Source organism: Sturnira hondurensis, unplaced genomic scaffold (genome assembly GCF_014824575.4).
Source record: "Sturnira hondurensis isolate 20B ecotype Veracruz unplaced genomic scaffold, ASM1482457v3 Scaffold0010128, whole genome shotgun sequence".
In the NCBI taxonomy this organism is placed as follows: Eukaryota; Metazoa; Chordata; class Mammalia; order Chiroptera; family Phyllostomidae; genus Sturnira; species Sturnira hondurensis.
Genome location: NW_028082759.1, coordinates 12,914,879 through 12,933,570, shown reverse-complemented (window position 1 = coordinate 12,933,570; position 18,692 = coordinate 12,914,879). Strand labels below are relative to the sequence as shown.

Genomic DNA, 18,692 nt, shown 5'->3' with positions numbered 1-18,692 from the left:
GAAATGCCAGGGAGGGCCTCTCCTTCCCCAGTCTTTGACTGGCAGCTCAGACCACTGGGCTGGGCCCGCCTCCCAGAGGGGCGGGGCAGCCCCACTCCTGACACTGGGGAGCCCTGGCCTTTCACCCTGCCCCCATTTCAGGTTGCCCTGCAGGGTGCAAACAGGAAAGCTTTGGAGCCAGAGTCCTGGGTTCTCACCCTGGTTCTATCACCTGAGCACACTGCGACCTGAGCCAGTCCCACTGTCTCTGTGCAGCGGATACACGCAGGCACCAATTTTATGTGCCACCAAAATGCACTGTCACACTGCTGTCCGCATCATGTAATCTGTTTTACATTATGTCATCTGAGACAAGAATTCATAATGAGAAAAACAGACTCAAAATTCATAATGAGGAAAACAGACTCAGAAAGTTAAAGAATTTGCCCATGGCCGCACAGTTAGCGAGAGACCACGTTGGAGAGAGACTTTAAACTGGACTCATTCATTCAAAACCATGCAAGGGATGAATGGTCCGTACGTGACAGCCATCATCGGTAAAGGTAACAGATAATCTCCACCCTCGTGGAGTTTCCATTCTTTTGGGGAGACAAGAAGTTAAAAAAAACTCACAATAATTACAAGCTGGCGTAAGATGGGAAAGAAACACACATGGTGGGAGGATAAAAAGTGAGCGTGTGCACCTGTGTGTGCATGCACACATTTGAGTGCATGTGTGTGCATGTGTGTGCATGTGTGTGCGAAGGGCAAGGTTCAGAGTATGTATTTGGGGAAGGCTCTTTACCAAAGGGTTCGGCTTTAAGCCACAGTCCGAGAAGAGTGAAAGCAGTCTTTTAGCAGGAAAAGATGGGTGAGAACCCGTGTTTATTTAGGATGGCCCAGACAAGCCACTTCCTGCTTCTCCTTCCAGGGTCCTTTCTCGCCACTCTGCCCAGCTCAAACTCTATGCTGTGGTCATCCGTTCAGAACCACTTTCTGTCTCTGCAGTCTGCCCACTCTTGGCCCTGGCCTTTGGGTAATGGCCTACCTGTACTTAGGGTGCATGCAAGATTATTCTCTTATATACTGTGAAACTTCTCCATACATGCATGAACTTCATGGTTATGTTAAAACAGAAACATAGTATCCCACTGAATGCTATTATTATTCACACAGTCTTTAACACATAATATTGTACTTTGCAAGTATGGAAGTATCCCTGGCTGTAGGTTCCAAAATAGGGCATCAGTATCAAGCTATGTGCAGGTTTCTCATCTTCACCTGGCCTAGTGGTCAGTTCCATACGTACAGTAATAAGTCTCATGGACAGCAGACAGACACAACGATTAACTTCTGGGCTCTGAATTCTTAACAATAAGCACCAGGCTAAATTATTTTTTAGTCATTATTCTGATCTAGGAATAACTTAAAATAGGAGAGAGAGGAGAATGTAATCAAGATGAAGCTCTTAATAACAAAGCCATCTATCACCTAATAAGGGAAAACTCATCAGTAACTGTACCTGTATTGCAGGCGACATGTGAACATGAAGTGTCTGGCCAGGATACCGTATATTATAACTAAATCAATGCGCTGGTATTTACTGAGCTTTGGGTTTTGTGGGAGATGTAACATTCACAGGCGGTATCTGGGAGCAAAGCAGCCCAGAGGCTAATGTAGGGACCCTGGAGTTGCTGGACTTCTCTTTAGGCAGATGGGCTAAGTCTGCAGTTAGAAAGTATCTCTGGGAAAAGATTCCAAAAATCAATATCTAATCATTAGGGTTAGGGTTAGGATCTTGAGGTCAAGGAGTGACATATTCATTCCAATATATGATAAATGATAGGCATGCAATATTTATTTTATGAAGGAATAAAATTTATTTGACCTCAAATTAAGTTTTAAGATATATATATATACATATATATATATATGTGTATATATATATAATACGAAAAGCACAACAGGTTTAAAAGGCTTTCCTGAATGACACAGAAATAAGTCCAAATTTTATTATTAAATTAAAAATAGCAAAAATGACAAACAAGTAATTGGTAAAAGCACCCCCCAAAAATCTTTGAAAGGATATACGCCAACTAGTGGCTCCTTTGGTTCTTAGGGTAGGGTTCTTTTAAATTTTTGGTAGTGATGAACTTTAGGGAACTTTTTACCCTATATAATTCTGTATAATTTCATATATACATATGTATTTTATGTATATGCATATATACATATATTTTAAACACGTATTCTATAATAAAGCACCTACAATAACTTTTAGATTTACTTGTGAAATCTAAATGAAAAAATGAGTATTCCTAGATCAATAGTTTAATTCACAAAACCAAAATCACGAAGATAAAAAGGTCTGTGGTGTGAAGCCCTCTCATCTCCCCTCCCCTCCTACTACAGAGACTCCACTGCGTGTTTCAGTAAATCACTACTTGAGATCCAAACCATGTACTGGGTGCGGAAAAAATGAGACAGTTCTCCCCATCCTACCAGCCCTTAATTTTTAAAAATACTTTGTTGTGGTCTGCTTCTCACTGACTGCGTAATAGCATCTCCATTACAGCCGGCATCCCTGCTGGCTTCAAACGGAAATCTCCCATTAGAAAGTAGTCAAGGGTTGAGAGGGAGGTGATCAGGCTGAAAATAAAACAGAAACTTAGAGAAATGCTGTATTTGCTAAGGAGTGAGAGGAAAAGAGCTACTTCCAGCAGATTCCAATACCTGTCCTCTTAGAGGCACTCAACTTCCTTTTGGAATATTTTTTACAAATTACTCTCCTATTTCAGAAAGTACATTTTTATACAGAACCAGGTACTGATCGAAAAATGAGGCTGGAAAATTAAGATGAACTTTTTGCTGTGCTGGATTTGCTCACAGTAAATTGAAAATTTAAATGTTCAAAACAACATACAGAAAATAAGCACCTGTGTAGAAGTTCCTGATTCTCAAAATTACAAGCACTTTTTACATTTCCTTTGACAACAAGTTAATGTTTTAAATGAAGGTTTATTTTCTGAAGTCTTTTTAAATGCCAAAAAGTTTCAAGTTGTTTTTTATATACTTTCAATTTTATATGGACCAGGGGAACTGTTTATCGAGAGGAAGCTAGCAGTAAGTCGTTAAATACGTTAGACTTCATACTTCACCATGAACTCTATGTGCTTATTTGTCTGCTCTTTTTGGTAGGTATTATCTCCATTTCTTGGAAGAGAATTCAAGAACAGTAGTATTTGCTCGGGCTCAGAAAGCTTCATCTCATACACAGAAAGTAGAAGATTTTGTACTAAAATTTATCAAATTTCAAAACAGTCTGTGTTTCTAATGCTTCTACTTGGGACTACTCTGCAATGTACAAATTCATGCTGAATTTTTCTTCTTCTTTTTTTTTATAGATCTGGGCCTGGGTATGCCTGTACAAAATAACTGAAAACTCTATAAAAGGGATATTTTGAAAACAGTAAATTATTCACTGATTATATATACTAGGTGATATTTTTCTTAAGAATAGAATTCATTTCAAGTTTTGAACCAATTTCAAATGTGACAGATGGAACTTAAGTTTACAAGGGAGGAATAAGAACACATGTATTAAATGAGGTACTAATATTTAACAGTCAAAACTTTGCCGTTGGCCCAAGACCATTCTGAGGCTTCCGAAGCCTTTGTTTTGTTTCTGATTTTGTTTGAGGTGGGGATGGGGGGATGAGTGTCTGTGTGCTGTGGGCACAACTGCAGACAGAAGTGACTTCAGGTCTCTTGACACAGCACAGGGGTGACGCCAGTGCAACACTCTGATAATTTCAAGGAATTATTTCCTAACACTTACGATCTACCACCTCATCTAGAAATTCAAATACAAACTAATACATGTGGATCTCCATGAATTTTTGGAAGGAAAATAACTTCAAAACCTAGCATCAAAGCAAAAGGAAACGCAATGAAGAAGGAGGAAATACGCCAAGGGGCACATTTTCAGTAACAATGAAAGTCTATGTAATGTTTTTCATTTACATTCACAATTTATTGGTAATATTTGCTTCTCAGAATGTTACCTGAAGGAAAATATCATAATCAGATGTAACTGACTTAAGCCAGAAATAAAAGCAAAATCTTCTAAGCTTATCAAATAAAATGCATGGGGCAAATAAATGGCTCCAAATTCACAGACTGAATTGTTTTTTAGAAAATTATATCAGCATATAAAGTCAGTGGACTGTTACATTTCAAATACTTTATATTCTTGAAGGTTAATTTCTAGTAAGATAGTAATGTCTTAGAGACTGTTTTTTTCTCACATAACATCCCAAACAGACGTACTCAGCTTACACACAACTCAGGGGAAGGAAAGAACGAAAGTCAGTGACAACTTGTCATGCAGTGTGCCTCTGTACAGAAAGACTCACTTCTCCCACCAAAGGCTCTGTGAAGAGCCATCCCCCATCTCTCTCCGACTCTCCAGAGTGAAACTATCTTACAAATCTTATCTTACAAATCTTTCACCAACTGCACACATGCAGGATGCACGCAGGCAGGCACACACATGCATGTGTGCACACACACGTGCACACACCCCCCTCTTGCTCACATATTCCCCAACTAGGAAAGAGAGTAGGTTCAAGTACACCTGTCAGCCAGCAGGACCACCTCACCCCTTCTTACTGATGCCCTCACAGCAGAGGCTCAAAGATGTCATTCACCTCCACCTGGTGAAGGGTTCTACTCCTGAAGGAACCAAATCTAACAAAATACCAAGTAGGTCTGGAACTAGTCATAACTAGGTTTGACCCACACTAAGAGGAATCAGACTATTTCCAGCAAATTTTGCTCCGTCCTGATAAAAATTGAGAGACCTTTTCTGATTTACAAAGCACTTCACAAATGCAAGGTCTCTACTGGGAAGTTCAAGGTCTCCAAAGTGAAGTCCCTGCTTCCCACGAGGCACCTGTGTGCATACAGGCAGACAGAACAGCTGTCTGACAGGCGCCCTGCTGCCCACNGAGTAGGTTCAAGTATACCTGTCAGCCAGCAGGACCACCTCACCCCTTCTTACTGATGCCCTCACAGCAGAGGCTCAAAGATGTCATTCACCTCCGCCTGGTGAAGGGTTCTACTCCTGAAGGAACCAAATCTAACAAAATACCAAGTAGGTCTGGAACTAGTCGTAACTAGGTTTGACCCACACTAAGAGGAATCAGACTATTTCCAGCAAATTTTGCTCCGTCCTGATAAAAATTGAGAGACCTTTTCTGATTTACAAAGCACTTCACAAATGCAAGGTCTCTACTGGGAAGTTCAAGGTCTCCAAAGTGAAGTCCCTGCTTCCCACGAGGCACCTGTGTGCACACAGGCAGACAAGAACAGCTGTCTGACAGGCGCCCTGCTGCCCACCCCCCACCCTCACAGCTCTCCCAGCTTTGCCACTCTTTGCCAACTCAAAGGCTTCCCACTTGTGAAAGCTGACCTCTGTAAGAAGAGTGAGCAAGAGAGACCCAGCACTGTCCTCATGGGGCACGTGTTCTAGAAAGGAGATTCCTCGACTAAGCACCGTGTTTTGTCACATACAATGTGGACCCGTGGTTTTGGTCCAAACATTCAGGAAAAAAGTCTTGCATTTTAATTTTTTAATTCAATTATTTATTTATATTTAGATACTTGCTTTTTGTATTATAAAGGAATTTTAGCATTCATTTTGGAACATATTCAAGAAATTTTATGTAACACATAACTACAAACACAAAAACAGATACAAGGTACTTCAGGTACCACCCATGTATATTGTGCATCCTTATTTTTCCCTCTAAATGTGGGCAAAAAAGTGTGCATTATACATGGAAAAATACATTAATAGGAAATGGTACTAATAATTCCATATTTGATAGAGATGTTGAAAAATGATAAGAATGTCTAGAAGGAGAATTGAAGGTCACAGAGTGTGGAATGTTCATTGTAAGGGAAATGAGAAGGAACTGACATTTACAATTTTTTACCTACTAAACTCTGAGAATGTTAAAATAAGACTTTTCATTATTATACAAAATAATTTTTAAGAAATACCTTTTAAAAAGTTTCTTGACCATCAGGGTATCTCCATGTTGAACGCTGACAGCCAACAGTTTCAGAGAGATGTATATTCAAATTTCATAATTATTGGCCTAGTATGTTTTAGTCTAAGACAATGTAACACAAAGTCATTAACAATGTATATTTTAATTAAGTAATGCTAACCAATCACACAGTGTTAGCAATCGCATAAGTGCCAAGCATTGTGCCAAGGGTTCTATGTGTATTATTTCTTTAGTCTTCACAACCATGCCATGAATTAAGTCGATTATCACTAATGGAGGAGCTGAGGCCTACAGAAATGAGTAACTTTCCCAAGGTCACAGCAGTAACAACCATCCAGACCAGAATTCCAATGCAAGTCAGTGGGATTTCAATTCCTACCACCACGCAGGCATCCGTTATAAACGTCTGGGGGGAAGGTGACATCAATAAGAGAAATACGGTCTCTTAACAACACAGAAACCCCGTTACTCATACAATTCACATGATTATATCTTATTCAACTAAAGAAAGACTTAAAATCAGAGTCTATGGCCATAAACTGTATGTAAGTTCATAAAAATATATCTCCTTTCACATAGTTTCCCATACTGAAGTGATTTTATCATGCCTCCTAAACATATAATTAGTTTTGATTGAATGGCTTACTTTTGTGAAATTGTATTGATCTGTTCATTAAACAGCTTATTCTTCATAGAAAACAGTGTTAAAGTCTGCATAAATTACCACTGATAGACAGGATTTCACTAGACTTCCAAATATGCCAACTATCTTTTTTCATAATTCTCGCATACGATTTGCAAGGATATGCACATAATGAATCTGAATGAATGTAAATCACTCAAATCTATCAGAGGTCCCACTTCATTAGGATTGCATCTTTCTAAAGAAATTAGTTCACATCCCATTTTTACCTTAGTTAGCACATCCCTTTTTACTATTTAAATATTACTATAGTAGTGTAAAAATACCATGCTTATTTCTGGAAAAGAGCAATATTCTTGCCCCATCACTATTTACTACTGGAATAGTGTTCAACCTAAAATATGAACATTAATACAAAGAGTATTTTCTTCTAAACAATTTATTTTAGCAAATTGATGTCAAAAGGATTCCAGCAACCTGGTTAACAGTCCCTCAGTAATAACCTCCTGGAAATCAAAATATAACACTTTTTAGATTAAAAAAAAACCCTTAAGGAAATCCTCCCTCCTTTTTCACACTACTGAGCTAAAGCAGGAGGCAACCCTAACATGTGGCCAAATTAACATCCCTGGCTGAAAAAGAGTCCTTTGGTAGCTGTCTTGTGTGTATGAGCAGGGACCTGACACCTGCAAGTGGGACACAGCATGTCATGGGTGGGCCAACCCAGGCCTCAGTGAATTAGAGTCAATGATCAACATTATTAATTGTATTATTTACTCCCCTTCATCAGGTAGTTATAAAAATGTAAATCAGATTTCCACCCTCTACTTCAATGTAACTGCAGAGACAGTTCTGAAAACTCGGTACTGAGTTTCACCCTGCCTCTCCCACCCCTGGAAGGCAGGCATCAGCCCACACCTCTTTCAAGTCCGTAGCATCAGTCTCAGCCATTCACACTCAGCTGAAACGCTTACAATCCAAACACTAGTGTCTTTCAGAAAAAGATTAGGAAGTATATTTTGCTCACAAACCAGCAGCTGTTTTAGCTACTTAATCTTCTGTTTATAAAAACAATAGACCAATTGTAGAAAATAGAAATTAAAAAAATGTTAAGACAAATAAAATCATTTGTACTATCACCACCCAGAGAAAAAATTAATATTTAGTGTATTTCATCCATGAATCTATTTTATCTATGAATACATCTATATACTTACACATGTATGGATACATGAAAACATTGTACTATATATGGCTTATACCCTATTTTTTCCACTCAGTGTGTATTTATTCTCACTTTTGTATGTGTTGAAAGATACTAGGTAATGTTTTAAATACTTATGGCCATAAGTTCCAAATGGGGATGCACCAGATTTTGCCGACTAAGCTCCCTATTGGTCGTTGTTTCCCACGTCTTGCTAACACTGCAGGGGATCTCTGTCGATGTCTGTCCACGATTCCCTTAGGATGGTTTCCTAGAAGTGGGGACACCAGGTCAAAGGGTGAAGAAACAAGGCTGTCGACATACTGCCGGACGGCTCTACAGAAAAGACGTCCCAGTTCCTGTTCTCGTTAGAAGCATATGTGTGTACGTCTCATTAAAAAAAGACTATTTTTAATATTGTATCAATATGGAAAGCAAGCAACAGATTATTAGTCTTTTTTAACTTACTTATTTTTAAAAAATTTATTTACTTAGTTTTTTAGAGTAAGGCGGAAAGAGAAACAGAGAGAAACATAAATGTGTGGTTGCCTCTCATGCAGCCCCTTCTGGGGACCTGGCCCAATAACCTGGGTAAGTGCCCTGACTGGGAATCGAACCAGAGACCCTTTGGTTCACAGGCCAGCACTCAATCCACTAAGCCACCCCAGCCAGGAGATTCTTATTAGTCTTAATTTATATTTTTCTTGATAAAACATCCTTTCGTGTGTTCATGAGCCACCTACATTATTGAGCCACCTTACTCATTTCTTAATTCATGGATTGTCAGATTCAAAAACTATGCCTGAAGTTTTAGAAAATATGTTAATCTTATATGTGTAAATTTTCCAATATGATGAAACATGAGTATTAACCAAATTGCTTTCTGAATTAAACTCACCTCGAACCAGCTGGCTGCTTTTCCCTCATGCTATTCCAAATCAGGTCACTTGTATTTCCAATAAATAAAACAGCACTTAAATAGTCTCTTAATAAAGTTTTAAATAAAAGCCCATTCTTAAGATGAGGCAATGGACAGAGAAGTCTCTGAGAAATCAGACCATCCTCCAAAAGATAACAAATCAGCATGACAATCCTCAGTTAACAGCATATTCCCTTTTAATTGAGCAATAAGAGGAGTTTATGGGCTTTAAATTTATAGAGATGTGATTCAGGGAACTTGTAACCACATTTTAGTTTAATTGCAGGGGTTTAAATCAAAGTTTAAGATACAGAAATACAAGTAAAACACAAGCTAGTGTCTCATGATCTGCCTACAGGGTTGGGGACCTTTCACTAAAGCGGAAAGGAGCAGGTCTCTCAAAGAAGTTCTTTTTCTTCCCTACCTGTGGATTCACGGGAACATCTTAGACTGAGAGGGAAAAAAAGTCACTCCCAGCAGTAAGTACTTTCAGACTGGCCACTGGATTTCTCTCTCACCTATCGTCATTGAGATTGTACTTCTATCATTTATGTGCCCACAGAGCACAATAATGTCACACTCCATTTGGCCAGCTCCGGTGACAAGATGTGCTTTCACAGGTTGCTGCCAGATTCAGATACACAGACCGCATCCAGCCACCAAAGGCAAATCAAACCAAATCACACGCGAAAACCCCAGATGATCTTCAGCCCCCACCTCTCCGTTCAATCTCTCAGCACAGCCCTGGGAGTCCTCAACTGCAGCCCCAACTATGCATGTTCAGTTTGGGCAGAAAGCTTCGTCTCTCCTTTGGGCACCAAAGGCTTCTCCTCTTTCCAATGCCCAAACAGAGAACCAAACTATTCAGTCCCAGGTTCCAGACTATTTTTGTCTGGGGGCGTGGCCACAGCACAAAACCCTCTCAGTCTACGATGAGTTTTTGTTGAGGTGTTTACTTGGGGAACGGCGCAGGCAGGGGGGCGGCGGAATCCAGACACAGAGAAGCAGAAGCAACCATGTAACAAGGTGGGTCTTGTTTTGTTTTTTATGTAGATAAAACAAAACCCTTAAATACCTACCACCTAGGCCTAAAGGATTTTATGAAGCCCATTTCAGATCTTTTTCAAATATAAAACTAACGCATTAGAGATGAGGGTAATATCTCCAGCTGTCCTTCCTCTCCCAGAGGCAAGCCCTGATTAAAAATTTGGATGATAACTTTGTTTCATGTTTTTAAACCTCTCTCATATACATACATATAGACAATAAATGGATATAGTCTATGTGCTTTTAAATTTTTGTGCAAATGGCATCCCTTGATAGATATAGTTAGTTCTACAACCTGCAGCAGAATGCTGTTGAGACCCATCTTCATGGCTTCCGGATGGACAGTGTGTGGCTACTCGTGTAAACTTTGGACAACATGCGTCACGAGGCACTGATGTAGAATACCATCTGCATATATATCCTGGACAAGCGCTAAGATTAACTGCTAAACAAGCGAACTTGAGTCTTTGGTATTGCCGAAATACTCTTTTACCGGCTTCTTGCCTCCTCTGCAGGCACCTAGCAAGATCAGGGGCCCTCTTGGCTCTTCCTCCTCCATCCGCCTGGCCCAGGTGAAGGATATGAAAGTCCACTCAGCCAAGAAACAACGTCACACAATTTGAACACCACCATTCATTTTGATGAAGACACCATGGATAAGGAAAGGGTTTTAGATCTGTCGCAGCTGGGCTGTAAGCCCAGGTCTAGTACACACTGTGTGTGTGGACTGGAACAAGCCACCTGACCTCTGAGAAGCATCGGTTTCCACGTGAACAAAGCAGGGCTTGCACACCTGTGCCCTTGGGCTGGCACACAGATGAACACTCAGAAGACAGAGGGCAGCTGAGGCTGGCAGGCTGGTGCATGCACACCACAGAAGGCAGGCTGACCACACTGCTAAGGCCTCACATATACACGCCAATGGACTAGTTTCTTCTTTGCGGAAAAGGGTGTGTGCAGCGATGCCATTCTTACTATTCAGAAAGCAGGGGATCCTCTCTGGAGTGTTTCATCACTTATGTTCCAGGGACTGGCTTAATATTGAAAGTATAGTTGCACTGAGTTCAATTTTAGATCTGAAATTTTGTTATAGTGCAAAATTTCATGAAATAAAAAAACAAAACGAAACAAACAAACAAAAAACAGATCAAGCTGGAATTCTAGCCAATTTTTTGGCTACCTAGTCACAGTTTGGGGATTCAGATTAAGCCTTTCGGTGATAAAATGCAGGCAATGTCTACAGGTAATTTAAACTGAAGAGAGGGGCAGACGCGAGAGAAGTGAAGAAAGTGAAAAAAAAGGCACTTTCCTTTCTTAGGAAGAAAAGATAGGTTTTAGAATGGTAACACCACCTGTAGCTTCAAACACTCAACTGCCAGTACTTTCCAGTCTTATGAACTTTTTTTTTTTTTACTTACAGTTTCTAAAAATATAAATATTTTGCTTTTTAATGAGTGATGGAGTCCCTTTCTGTAACCTGGACCTCCCTCTGTAAATACATGTCCTATTTGGGGGTCAACCCCAAAGGGCCACGGAGTGCTCCTATCACAGGTCAGGTGACAAACCACGCTGACAGTACAGAGCACAAATTTCTATCATTTGAGCTGTTCCGGTCTGGGGAGCATTACATTTATTTCCAAAATTTAAGATAATCGAAATCTACTCTGATCACCAAAACCAGAAGTCCCCTCTTTCATCTTTCCATACCGGCATAGTTTCACAAATACCTGAATCTCGAAACCAAATAAGAAATAAACACATCCCTGACTTCACATATCTCGTGTTTATCGAAAGCTTTGACATAGCTGTGTAGCAGTTGCCCTTGGTTAGTCAGTGGGTATAATTTTCTGCTCTTAGTTTCTTAAATATCAGAGGAAATCATTCTTACTACTATGAAGAGTATTTTAGAGGACGGTAGGGGCAAAATGCATCATTTCCTAGAGTAACCACATTTCTGAAAAACAGATTCTTTCATCAACTTCTACATGAAAAGTGCTGAGACTTAAAGAACAACAGAAAAGCTACAGAAAGTACATACTGGACCATATCCTTATGAATGGATGGTGGGGAAGGATTCCTGGGGCGAGGCATATTAAGCACAAACTTTAAGAAAAATGGAAATTCTGCATCTAATTTAACGCATCTGTTTGAAAAAGAACGCCCCAATGAGGTTTATAAGGACAGGTCATGGACTAGGAGGTCATCATTTCAACTCATATAGAACTGACGGTTTAATGCATGAATTAACTGTTTGTAAGTCAATCGACACAAGAAAATCAAAAGGATATCTCCGTAAACAGTCTGATAAACCTGAAAATAGGCGATGCACATTTAAATTGCAAATGAGACACTAGTTCCTACTCATAATACAAGTGTCAACAAGTACGTGAGGAAACCAGTACCTTACAGCAAGCCATACAAACAACACTCCCCACATCAGGCAAAACTTGTAAAATTCAAGATATATACATTCTCCATTACCCAGAAAGTCTTCCAAATCTGTATCTCAGAGAAATCTTCACTGATGTGTGTCAAGGGACATTTACAAGACTGGTCTCAGCCGCACTGTTTTTTATTAGCAATAAACCTGGAAACAGCCCTCAATGTCCATTAATAGCGGGCCAGATAAGCACAGAAAATGACAAAACAATTAAAGTGGAATGATCTGAGTCTAAATGCATCATCACACTTAGCGCTCGAAACTGTCAGATGTTTTGCGATGGTAAGATTCCATTGCGAACTGTCAAGTATATGCATATATTTATACATGCAGGATAAAAATATGGGCAGAGAATAGACATGCCATGCTTGACTCAGACTGCCTCTGCAGACACAAAGGGAGGGGGTAGAGGGGAGGGGGCCCAAGAGAACTTGAACTCCGTCTGTAACAAGTTTGTCTCTAATTTAAAGACATATCTGAAACAAATGACTAATTAACTTGTGTTAGCTCTGGGTGGCAGAACAGGGATATTATTGTCTTTAGTAATTTAATTTTAAAAATAATAAACAATGGGACAAATAAGGCATCATGTAAAAATTTCTAACCTCTGTGTAGATGATCTGGTTTCCAGTTCAACTGTTTCAGCTGCCCTGGAGATAACTGTAATCTACCTTGATAGTCTTTCTATTCTAAACTTCCTGCTGCCTTTGAAAAATACACCCAAATATTATTACCAGGAGGTCAAACTTAAATACATTAAGGTCAGAGGATAGTTTGTCACATGTGCTAATGTTAAAACATGATAACTTCTGAAAGGAAGTTTATGTATAACTTGTTTTTCCTGTAACTTGCCTCATGAAAAATTTAGTTTTTCACGCAAAGAAATACTACTTAGCAATACAGCTATATAATTATAGCTCAGGACAAGTCAGTGCTTCCATGGTCATCAGACCCGCAATGAACAGAAAACTAGTCACAGCAGACTAATCCCAAACCATGACATTATTAACAATAGCGGGGCCTTCGGCAATAAGAATTTCATTCTATAGATAAAAGCCAGTCTTTAAAATAGTTTGTGATTGGTTAGCCTAACAAAAAAAAATCTATTAGGCTTACAAAGTTTCCAATCGTTCACCTGATACCAATGAGTAAATAAAGTTCTTCCTATTTAAATTTCACTTTTCCATATTATCAAGGTAAAGGATCATTATGTGAGAACAGCACAGGTTACGCAGATGGAAAGGAAAAGGAAAAGAAAAATGAAAAGACTGACCATCCAGTGTAAGTCCCTGGAAGGACCACCCTTGCACAAGCTCAGGAACCAAAACGGTCAGGTTTCAGGCCCCCTTTCAGACTGGGGCCTCCTGGTGGAGCACGAGGAAAGATCATTAAGGTAGAAAAGAAATAAATGTGAGGATAATGGATTTTTTAATGGAATATTTTTTATTCTGTCCTAATAGCTTGTAAGTTCTTTTATTAGCTTAGGAAATAAACTATATTATGAAAAACCTGCTTTATTCATCATGCTTGCTTATTCAGATAATTATAAACATAACAATTTAATTTACTTTCAAGTAGTTTTAATAGATGTTACAACAAATGGCCCCAAAACCTTAAAGAATCCAGAAGCCAGCAAAACCTGCAAGAAACAGGCCAACATTCTGTCTCTCGGGTCCACAGTGCTCGTCCTGCACCCACCGTGTCTGCTAGGGCTACTCGGGAAAGCACAGCAAACACACTGTCGGACACAGATCACAAGGCAATGATGAAATGCCCAGGAGCCCAGAATGCTTTACTTCTCTGTGAAAATGCCAGTGCCACCTGGAGGCAAAGATGATCTTGTTCTTATACGTGAGATGTATTATTCTCTCAAAAGCAATCGGTACTGGTGCTCTTTTAACAGTTTTCTGTTGTTGGCACATTTCTAGCGCATTCTCATCGTGCAAACTTAGGTAGAGACAAGAAAGAAACACTAACAAAGCAATGATCCGGTCAGTGTCCAGCGATAACCACTACCAGTCTGAGGCACTTCCTTCCTTGGAGAATGAAACACATGTTTGTTTTCTCTGAGAATGAAATACACCATAGGTAAATATGCACACACAAATTCTGTAAATAGTTACATCTATAATATTAAATGAAAAAAATTAGATTTTAATGACTTCCCATGCTATTAAATTTTTTCCATAGAAATGACTGCATAAATCACTCAATAATAAAAATATGTTTATCATGATTTGACTTATTCCCAATTCACTGAAAAAAGTTGTCTATATTTTTAGGTTACGTTAAAATAAACACCATTATACACAAACCTTTGTCCAAGCATATAGTAATTTTCTGATGACATAGCTCTAGAAACTGGACCTTCTAAGGTCCATAAAGGCAATGATAACTAATAATAACAATAAAGCAAGCATACTTAGGCAGGGCTTACTACAGGCCAAATAATCTTCTAAGCACATTATGTATCCTAATTCAATGAGTCCTTGTAACAATTCTACTTGGTAAATTCTATAGTCATCTCCATTTCACATATGCAAAATCGGAGACACAGAGAGCTTAAGTAACCTGCCCAAGGTCGCACAGCTGAGATGCATACAAGGCCATCTCACTGGAGAGTTCACGCTCTTGAACTGCATATATACACCACGCTACTTCTGATGGCACCTGCTGCGAAACTGTCTCTCTCTTATACTTCCCCATAATGCCTGTTGGTGGTATCTCGCTACCCATCCTTTGCTCTCCTCTCTGAAAATCAGACAGACGAAAATTGCTACATAAATGTGGCTTTAATTTCTATCCCTCTATTGACTACACGACTAAACAGTGCAGAAGTTCACATTCTCCCTTTGCATTTGCTTTTCTGTGAACGGGTTCTGTGTTCTTCCCCTGTCCCCCCCAACCCCTTACTGGAAGTCGTCGTGGTTTCCTTATTGATTTGTATCAGCTCTTTATATTATGTATAGATGGCTAATCTAATCACCATTCCCCACCTTTGCCTTAATTTTATTTGGCACTCGGCACTTCGAAGTGTTTACACAGTCACAATTTTGAGTGCATGTGTGTGCTTTCTCCCACTGCTCCTGTCTCATAGACCACTTTTCCACTCAGGAGTCAGACACGTGTTCAACTAAATGTTCTTCCCGGTGGAGCTTCTCCGTGAGCCACCTGGAAATGATCCGGTGCGCGGCGCCGGCATTAAATCTGAAACACAGCGGCACGGTGAGGACTTGCTATTACAGGTGTTTTTACATAATATGTTTTCATCCTCACGCAGTTCTTAGACTAGATGGCAACACATGCTGACTTATTACAACAGAATTCCTCAGTTCAAGGACAAGTCATAATCTAAGACATTTCTGTTCTCGTAATAGGCACATCAAAACATCTTAAACGGGAGAATTACTCCTACCTTTAAAAACCCTCAGACTAAACGCTGTCATGGGCTTCCCCTGAACAGTCATTCTGCCTAATGTTTAACAATAATAGAAAGGCATCCGATTTTTCACAGCTGATCGGAATGCCTAACAGGGTTTCTTCTTGGCTTTCTTCCTGCTGTCCAGAGAAGACAGCAGCTATATATTTGGTAACATCAGCCGAACAGCTCTGATGTTTGAAGAGCATTATTACAGTTGGCGGCTTTAACTGCGTGGAGGAAGGAGGAGGGATTTTGACGTTCTCACTGACTTAGGCTTTCTGTAGCCAGAGCACTGATGGTCCAGCGGGGGCCTGGGCGCCACGTGATTCGTTAATAAAAATAATGAATGACATAGATGTTACTGAACTGTTTACTTTTAAAACAAAAACACAGAACAGGTTCACGATTCTTCCTACAAGAAAGCCACTCACTCGTTTGCATTCTAATGTTTACTCAAGTGGGAGAAGAGGTGGAAGTTAAAACCAACACAATACACCACTGTGCAGCCTGCCTTATCTATGTTGCAAGCCACAATAGGCAACTCTTAGTGAATAATATTTTTATGAACACCACGAAAACAAAGAGCTCATGGTGCTATTTGCTTTACTGCCCCCACACACATACCCACACAGCGCTTCTAAACCAAATCTGCCACGGAGTATGTGATACATGCAAATATTAATCTTCATTTGTATTGCTCTGAAAAACAGTTGAGAATCACTAAACTATCTTCATAATAATCTCTATTTTTGGAATTTACAGAAGACTAGAGTTCCCAATTAAGTGTCTCATGAAGGCACAAAGAATTGGAAGGATTTCCTCTCTCTAAAATAAGGTTAGTTTTGTGGTTGAACTTATTAAATCTGCATTGCTAATTCTTTTCACAGTGGAATCTCTGAGGTCATACTTTCATATTCGAAACTATTTACCCATGTAGTTTCTATTCTTCTGTTTCAGTTCTAGGGGAAATTAATAATGAAAACCAACATAATGATAAGAACTAAGGTTTTCATCGAATGCTCACTACCCACCAGCACTTTGCATGGATTCGCTCAGATAAATTTCCCAGTAGCCATAGGAGGTAAGAGCTATCATTGCCACTATTTTAGAGTTGTGGAAACTCACTGTTGAAGAGGTCAGGCCACTTGCCCAGGGTCACACAACAAGCAAGTGGGACCCCAAAGCTGACTATCCTTTCCACCATTCTCCTAGATATTTATTTCTTACACTTTCTCCAGTTTACCAAGATTACTCTGACTTCTGATTATATCCTTCCTAAAGGATGCTCTCTCATCCTTTCAATATCTTTAAGCTTACTGATCCTCATCTTCTCAACTTGTCTGAAATGAACTAATCAGATTAACTGACATCTCTAGAGTATTTCTGTGAGCCGCACAGCATTCCCGTCACGGGATTCCTCTGCCCAGCGGGTCATCATGCATAGACATCCATCACGTTGGAAGACCATGTGACCAAACATACAACCTCACACTACTGTTGAGCAACCTATTCAAACTGCACTTTCGACTATAAATGTTCCTACTGGTAGTGAATCACTATGGGCCTCTTTCTGTAATCGTGTACTTCTATTTTAATAGTGGCCAAGAGGACTGGTTCTTAACCTGGAGTTCATGGGTTCATGAAATGATTCATCAACCTTCTGCAGCCATGTGCAAAATTACGTGTAAGTGCATGTGTATATTGCACTGGTGAGCAGGAATAAGTTCATTTTGTTAGTAAATCACTCACATTAAAAAAAAACCACCTTTGTACCAAGAATGGGAGAAGCTCTCAACGAACAGGCCAGATGATGAAAATGCCGTCGGGACACTCCTCAGGTGCTCCTTGGTGGACAGGGATAAACAGTTCTGGATGGTCAAGGGACGTATTTATCAATGGGGTCAACTCAATGAGTCTTTTAGAGCTACATTAATGCCACCTTTGCCTAGGTTTATCAGAGAAGGAGGCTGAATCCGCAGGGTGCTGTTCTTGGAACGCATTCTGTCTACTACTAAATTTTCCCATCATGAGAGAGTCTGTAAGTGTACTCCATCTGACAGACTAGCAGATCTTGCTTCTGTCTGGGGGAAGAAAAGGTTGTGTTGGCCTTTCCCAATCATCAATTTTCCATCCACCTCAAATTTGCAATATGACTAGGTAGTTCACTTCAATAATAGTAAAGTTCTTATGAGTGGTAATGCTTAGCATATCAAGCACTGTAGTTAATATTTCTGTTTAAATAGGGGATAATTAATAAGTGACTACGTGATCAGTCTATGAAACAACTGGTAGAGTACAGTTTTTGCTTGCCAAGAATGCTCTGGGGAACTGCCTTCCTACGTTAGTGACAAGGTTGGGGGAGGCCTAGCACCCCCATTCCCCGACTATTCACATGCACACACACCATCTCTGCTCACGGCTGGACATGAGACCCAAGCCAGATAGACCAGAATCTATCAAGGAAGAGGCCATTCCTTTCACCAGGATCCATAACTGTTGAAAATGTGAGCCCACAATGATACTGGCCCCCTATCTCCCAGAACCAGAGTTGAACACAAGGAGAGAAGCGCCAACAGATGGAGAGAGAAATGCAGGACACTGCCATAGGAAACATGGAATCTAGCCAAGCCTGAGGTTTAGCTCTTGAACTTCACTCATTTTGCGAGCCAAGAAGTTTGGTTTTGTTTAAGCTAGTATGAGATTTTCTGAGCTGCTCACAAACCAGGAGTTCTGACTAATCACATTAAATTCATTTATGGCCATCATAAAATTGTAGTATTGAAAGCAACAATTAATTTCTAAGTATTTGCTCCCTGTGTTCTCACAACATTATTTGGCACATCCAGAAAAACAACTACCACAACCTACTTTGCGATGAGACTTTGGCTGTGTCTAGACAGGGTGTCCCGAAGGATGAGAGGTTTCTTATTCTTGCTCTGACCACACAACCAGGACTATCCTG

At 39.9% G+C, this 18,692-nt stretch overlaps 1 protein-coding gene across 2 annotated transcripts in view; it reads right to left on the bottom strand.

Annotated features, from left to right (window-relative positions):
- Window positions 1–18,692, bottom strand: part of NR3C2 (nuclear receptor subfamily 3 group C member 2) — a 294,312-nt gene that overhangs the window by 254,898 nt on the left and 20,722 nt on the right. The gene's annotated exons all lie outside the window — the stretch shown is intronic.